Source organism: Dendrobates tinctorius, unplaced genomic scaffold (genome assembly GCF_039654945.1).
Source record: "Dendrobates tinctorius isolate UK_male_01 unplaced genomic scaffold, ASM3965494v1 ptg000060l, whole genome shotgun sequence".
NCBI classification, from domain to species: Eukaryota; Metazoa; Chordata; class Amphibia; order Anura; family Dendrobatidae; genus Dendrobates; species Dendrobates tinctorius.
Window position 1 is genome coordinate 59317557 of NW_027361728.1, and position 7444 is coordinate 59325000.

The 7444-nt window shown below is 45.3% G+C and overlaps 1 protein-coding gene across 2 annotated transcripts in view; it reads right to left on the reverse strand.

The window, feature by feature from the left end:
* The window catches only part of RSRC1 (arginine and serine rich coiled-coil 1), a 505347-nt gene that overhangs the window by 497728 nt on the left and 175 nt on the right, over positions 1–7444 (reverse strand). The window lies entirely within an intron of this gene.

The following is a 7444-nucleotide window of genomic DNA, read 5'->3' on the forward strand; positions in this document are numbered from 1 at the left end:
ATTGCGCAGGCAGAGGCTGATGAATATTCCCATCTGTTAGGTGTCGGGTTCCTACTTCTGCACAGGAGGAATCCCGAGCCTTGCCTTCTGCAGTCTCCCATTCAATCTCGGCCGCAGAAGAGGCTGCTCAGCAAAAGACATCGTTCCCGGCATCTTGATCAGGCCAGTGCTGTCTGTTCAGCTGCTGCTGCCATCTCAGGGTGAGCTATAGCAGCCTGCACTGGTCAGCAGCAGCAAGCAGCTCTTGGGACTAAGTCCTTCTTTCGGGCTATTGAGCATGCCCGCGGGTCGTCCTCTCATTGGAGGACGGGGGGGGGGGTCACATGCTCAGGTCCTGTTGCAGCTCGGATTGGACCATATTGAAGGTCCCGGAAGGCTGCGCCTATAAAAGGATCGCACGACCACACGCTAGTATAGACTTTTGATGGTAGTTGAGTGTATGATGATGGATGCATGAGACTGGTGACTGACTCATTAAAAACTCCCTGGTTGTGCTTGTGTTGGGGAATTAAGAGTTGGAGTCAGCGCCAACGGGTGGCAATGCTTACGCTGCCGTGCTCCTAGTATCCGCACCCACTAGCGTCCGATTGTGCCTACCCATACAGGGCACTTTCGTACTGCGCCTAGCAACAACAACCACCTGTGCAGCACCGTGCGCTCTCTTAGCCCAACCCAGGGCGATTACTGGTGTCCGCCAGAACGGTGCTGCGCACACTTGCGCGCTATATCTGTAGCGTATCTACTGCTGGCCTTGCAGTTGAGGCGCCGCGCGCTTTGCAGGTCTAGAGGGACTCTAAGCCCATGTCCTTGGGGCTGAGTTCTGTGACCATTTGCAGAGCGCTCCTCATTGCCAAGCTCTGTGAGCTTGAACAGGCTTTGGCATTTATGTTTACCAGTAGTGTGGCTCTGTGAGGTAACAGAGCCCGCTTTTGTACACACCGGGTCAGCGGTTAACCTGCCGGTGTCTAGTTAGTACAACACCATATAGTTTCCGCCATTACTGAGCAGCAGTTCTCCATCTCTGCACGGTGGACCCCAGGCTGCGAATGCACCTTATACCATCTTTATTATTTGGTGCATTCCGCCAGTCCCTAACACCATCAGCCGCTACCTGATCTCACTGTTATTAGCGGTAGTAGATGTAGACTTATGGGAGGAGTCCCGTCAGTCACCCCTGCTCTTGCTATTATCAGTTCAAAACAACTATCAACATTCTCCCTTGCTAGTGCTGATTGGCAGCAGAGCAGGGGAGACTGATGAGCGCGGTCGTCAGCACCCGGCACCAGGGAACAGCGAAAACAGTACCACTGCTTCCCAGGCACTGGTACGTGTAACAATGATGTAGCACACGGGTGGCGCATGTATTACACACACGTACACTGATATCTCTGGTACTGTTTTTTCTGGTACCTGAACTGTGAGGATGTGTGGAAGATCCCTTAGACTGGTTCTGCAGCATTTCGATAAAGACTTGAGAGAATCAAAGTATCAAACGTCCTTTTATTGTCACCAGAAGCACTGAAATATTCTGTCTTATCAATGTGATGTACTTGTTGTACTTAAAAATAGTCTTCATGACTGAATGAATTCAGAAATTTATAGTGAAGTTTGAATCATCACAAGTCAACAATGACACCTTATTTGCCTCAATATGCGGACACTAGCAGGTGCATGAAGGAAACACATTTTTCCCTAAAGCGTTTTCCAATACACATGTATGACCTTCCTACAGGATAAATTATAATATGATTGCAGGGGCGGGGGGGTCTAACTTTAACCCCTTCACCCCCAAGGGTGGTTTGCACGTTCATGACCGGGCCAATTTTTACAATTCTGACCACTGGATCCCGGTGATTCTGACATTGTTTTCTCATGACATATTGTACTTCATGTTAGTGGTAAAATTTCATTCATATAATTTGCGTTTATTTGTGAAAAAAATGGAAATTTGGCGAAAATTTTGCAATTTTCCAACTTTGAATTTTTATGCCCTTAAATCACAGAGATACGGCACACAAAAAACTTGATAAGTAACATTTCTCACATGTTTACTTTACATCAGCACAATTTTGGAACCAAATTTTTTTTTTGTTAGGAAGTTATAAGGGTTAAAAGTTGACCAGCGATTTCTCATTTTTACAACACCATTTTATTTTTACGGACCACATCAAATTTGAAGCCACTTTGTGGGGTCTATATGATAGAAAATACCCAAAAGTGACACCATTCTAAAAACTGCACCCCTCAAGGTGCTCAAAACCACATTCAAGAAGTTTATTAACCCTTCAGGTGCTTTACAGGAATTTTTTGAATATTTAAAAAAAATGAACATTAACTTTTTTCACAAAAAAAATAATTCATGTTCAATTTTTTTTATTTTACCAAGGGTAAAAGGAGAAATTGGACGGGAAAAGTTATTGTGCAATTTGTCCTGAGTACGCTGATACCTGATATGTGGGGGGGAACCACTGTTTCGGCGCATGGCAGAGCTCAGAAGGGAAGGAGCGCCGTTTGACTTTTTCAATGCAAAATTGGCTGGAATTCTGATCGGACGCCATGTCACGTTTGGAGAGCCCCTGATGTACCTAAACAGTGGAAACCCCCCACAAGTGACCCATTTTGGAAACTAGACTGTTATGATTGAGTCACCGTAGGAGGCACAAACAGAAATGCTAGCTAAGTCCTGAAAACCAGAGAAGTTGGCAACTATCAGATTGCAGACCCCTGAACCTATCAACACAACTAGCAGTAGCCGTGGGGGGTTCCTACGATGACCTAGACCCCTCGATCACAGCCGGAGAGATACATAGGCCTAAAGAAGGAAAGGGGAAATCTAACTGCCCCAGAGCAGACCCCAAAGCAATAGGCAGCCCCCCACATATAATGACAGTGAAGCAAGATGAAAACACTTACACAGACAGAAAGACAGGCTGAGCAAAGACGGGGCCCAAAAACTACCTAGATAGGAACGGATAGGAAGGCTGCTGTCTGCAATCTGCCAAAACCCTATCAGAGACAAAAGCCAACAAGCTGATATAAAAATGGCCCTGAAGCAACTAAGCTTCAAAAACTAAATCAGCACTCAGGTACTTTCAGAAGACAGAACTCACGGAACACAGCACACTCCAGCAGGGAGTGGCAGAATCCAAAAAGCAAGAAAAACAAAAACAAATCTTAGATGCAAAAGGCAAAACAGAAAACTTAGCTTTAGGAGAGCAGGAATCAGACTGGTGTCCAAGAGTCCAGAGAGAAATCACCCGCAGGGCAGAAAGGGCGTAGGCTGCCTTAAATCCAGTCAGTGACTCCACTCAGCCAATTGTCTTCATTAGTCCCAGGTGCCTGATAATCAGGCTCACTACCTTCCTTCACTAGAATAGGGAGTTCACCAGGCCTCAGTGACGGAGGGGAAAATGAACTCACAACACTAGACCCCCCAAGGAACTTATCTAGATATGTGGTGAGAACTTTGAGCCCACAAGGGCTTCACAGAAGTTTATAACGTACAGCGGTACAATTAAAAAATCATTTTTTCCACAAAAATGATCTTTTCACCCCCAATTTTTATTTTCCCAAGGTTAACAGGACCCTAAAAGTTATTGTGCAATTTGTCCTGAGTACGCTGATACCCCATATGTGGGTGTAAACGACTATTTGGGCGCATGGCAGAGCTCGGAAGGGAAGCAGCGCCATTTGACTTTTTTGGCTGGAATTGAGATCGGACACCATGTCGCGTTTGGAAAGCCCCTGACGTACCAAAACAGTGGAAACCCCCCACAAATGACACCATTTTGGAAACTAGACCCCCCAAGGAACTTATCTAGATGTTTGGTGAGAACTCTGAACCCCCAAGGACTTCACAGAAGTTTATAACGTACAGCCGTACAATTATAAAATCATATTTTTTCCACAAAAATGATCTTTTCACCCTCAATTCTTACTTTCCCAAGGGTAACAGGACCCTAAAAGTTATTGTGCAATTTGTCCTGAGTACGCTGATACCCCACATGTGGGGGTAAACCACTATTTGGGCGCATGGCAGAGCTCGGAAGGGAAACAGCAAAATTTTAATTTTTTGGCTGGAATTGAGATCGGACACCATGTCGCGTTTGGAAAGCCCCTGATGTACCTAAACAGTGGAAACCCCCCACAAAGTTTCCATTTTGGAAACTAGACCCCCTTAGGAACTTATCTAGATGTGTGGTGAGCACTTTGAACCCCCAAGGGCTTCACAGAAGTTTATAACGCCCGGGCGTGAAAATAAAAAAATCGTATTTTTACCACAAACATGATCATTTAGTCCCCAATTTTTTTATTTTCCCAAGGGTACTAGGAGAAAATGGACCCCAACAGTTGTTGTCCAATTTGTCCTGAGTACCCTGATACCCCATATGTGGGAGAAAACTACTGTATGGGCCCACGTCGGGGCTCGGAAGGGAAGTAGTGACGTTTTGGAATGCAGACTTTGATGGAATGCTCTGCGGTGTCATGTTGCCTTTGGAGAGCCCCTGATGTACCTAAACAGTGGAAACCCCCCACAAATGACACCATTTTGGAAACTAGACCCCCTAAGGAACTTATCTAGATGTGTGGTGAGCACTTTGAACCCCCAAGGGCTACACAGAAGTGTATAACGCCCGGGCGTGAAAATAAAAAAATCATTTTTTTCCCACAAAAATAAAATCTTTGCCCCAAATTTTTTATTTTCCTAAGGGCAAAAGGAGAAATAAGACCCCAAAAGTTGTTTTGCAATTTGTCCTGAGTAGGCTGATACCCCATATGTGGGGATAAAACACTGTTTGAGCGCATGGCAGAGCTTGGAAGGGAAGGAGCACCATTTGACTTTTTCAACGCAGAATTGGCTGGAATTAAGATGAGACGCCATGTTGCGTTTGGAGAGCACCTGATGTGCCCAAACAGTGGAAACCCCCCAATTCTAACTCCAACCCTAACCCTAATCTTAGCCCTAATCCTAACCCTAGCCCTAATGGGAAAATGGAAATAAATACATTTTTTTAATTTTATTATTTTTCCCTAACTAAGGGGGCGATAACGGGGGGGGGTTTGATTTACTATTTATGGCGGTTTTTATGTTTGGCGGCTGTCACACCCTAAAAGACGCTTTTTATTGTAAAAATAGTTTTTGCATCACCACATATTGAGAGCTATAATTTTTCTGTATTTTGACCCACTGAGTCATGTGAGGTCTTATTTTTTGCGGGACGAGATGACGTTTTTATTGGTACCATTTTCGGGCATGTGACATTTTTTGATCGCTTTTTATTCCGATTTTTGGGGAGCAGAATGAACAAAAACCAGCGTTTCATGAATTTCTTTTGGGGGGTGCGTTTACACCGTTCCGCGTGCGGTAAAATTGATAAAGCCCTTTTATTCTTCGGGTCAGTACGGTTACAGCGATACCTCATTTATGTTTTTTTTGTGTTTTGGCGCGTTTATGCAATGAAAACAATTTTATATAAAATAATTATTTTTGCATTGCTTTATTCTGCGAGCTATAACTTTTTTATTTTTTCTCTGATGATGCTGTGTGGCGGCTTGTTTTTTGCGGGACAAGATGACGTTTTCAGCGGTACCATGGATATTTATATGCATCTTTATGATCGCGCATTATTGCACTTTTTGTTCGGCGGTATGATAATAAATCATTATTTTTTGCTTCGTTTTTTATTTTTTAAGTTGTTCGCTAAAGGGGTTAACTAATGGGACTGTTTTCTAGGGCAGGTCGTTACGGACGCGGCGATACCAAATATGTGTACTTTTATTGTTTTTGTTATTTCCAAAAAATGAATTTATTAGGGAATATTTTTTTTTTTTTTTTAATTTATTTAGCGATTTTTTTTTTTTTTTTAAACTTTATTAGGTTGTCCCAGGGGGGACATCACTGTCCTGTGACAGATCGCTGATCTGTCACATCACAGATCACTGTGACAGATCAGCGATCTGTCACAGGCAGTGCAGAAGGCTTCCTCATGCCTGCGCTTTACAGGCACTGAGGAAGCCAGCTCCCTGCAGTCCCCCGAAGGTCTCCGTCGCCATCTTGGATCTTGGGACCTGCAGGGAAAGAGCCCCCCGCAGCAGCGCTGCACATTGCGTTGCTGTGGGGGGCTCAGGGAAGCACGGAGGGAGCCCCCTTCCTGCCGATGCTTCCCTTTAACCCCCGGTACACCGCGATCATGTTTGATCACGGTGTGCAAGGGGTTAACGTGTCGGGGACGGTCCGTGACCACCCCTGACACATTGTGCCGGGTGTCAGCTGTGATAATCAGCTGACAACCGGCCGCGATCAGCGTACTATCCTGTCCATGGGCATAGGGGACCGGGTCCCATGGATGGGATAGTACGTCTGATGTCAGAAAGGGGTTAAGGATCCCCACTAATCTCAAGAATAAGAGTCCCAAAATCACCAGTGTGAATGTCAGGGCAGCTGAGACACAGATTTCTCTGATAATGATGCTGCAGTTAACCTTGAAGTGAAGAAAAAAAAAATATTTCGGCATCGACTGGCGACTGTCAGTGGATGTGAGATGTCCAGAGAAAGGATTAAAAGTTTTATTGAAGCAATGCCTTTGGGAGCTGATCCAACTCCTTCATCATGTACTGACACCTCTGCCCTTTATCAATACATGTTATATAAATACATTTAGAAAATAAGTATCAGACCTGACATGGTGTTTAATGTAACCTGATAAAGGAGTTAGATCATCTCCGAAAGGTGTCGCTTCAATAACATTTATTTTTTTAACCAGTCTCTGGACACATTACACCCACTGACAGTGCAAGTCTATGCAGCAAGGCTGTCTTCTTCACTTAGCAATATACCTTCAGCTCCAACACTTACGAGCCTTGGAATGAGTGGTCCTAGCGGTTGGAGCTGCATTGTGGATCCAGTGTTGTGCCTGTACCACACAGACAAATTCGGAGAGCAGTGCACAATCATTCACCCCACGTGCACATTCACGGGCACCGCCGAGCCACGCACGGGGCACTTACCGTTTATTAGATGACGCTGCAGTGGCACAAGCGCGAAAATGGACATTTGCAGAATGATGGAATCACACGACATGAATATATACAGGGAATGGTGTGACCATCATATCTACTAAGGTCCAAAGGAAAAGGCAGAGTAAGCCCCACTGGGTGAAACCCTTCCATTATGCCACCCGCCCCCAGACTGAAGACCACCCAGCCAGCACACCAGCCCCCCTAATACCACACACACTGCTGCCCAGAATGCACATCTGCCAGTGCAATGTAAGTATATGGCAAGACAGGGCACAAGCCTGGGGCATACGGGCACCCTGACTCTGTAAGTACCGGGCACAGGCCCAGCTACTACAACAAGAGCCCAAACTGCATCTTCAGCTTCCCACTGACGGCTGCAGACCTCCCTACACATCACTTGCTGGGAATATACCGTAAACCAGGG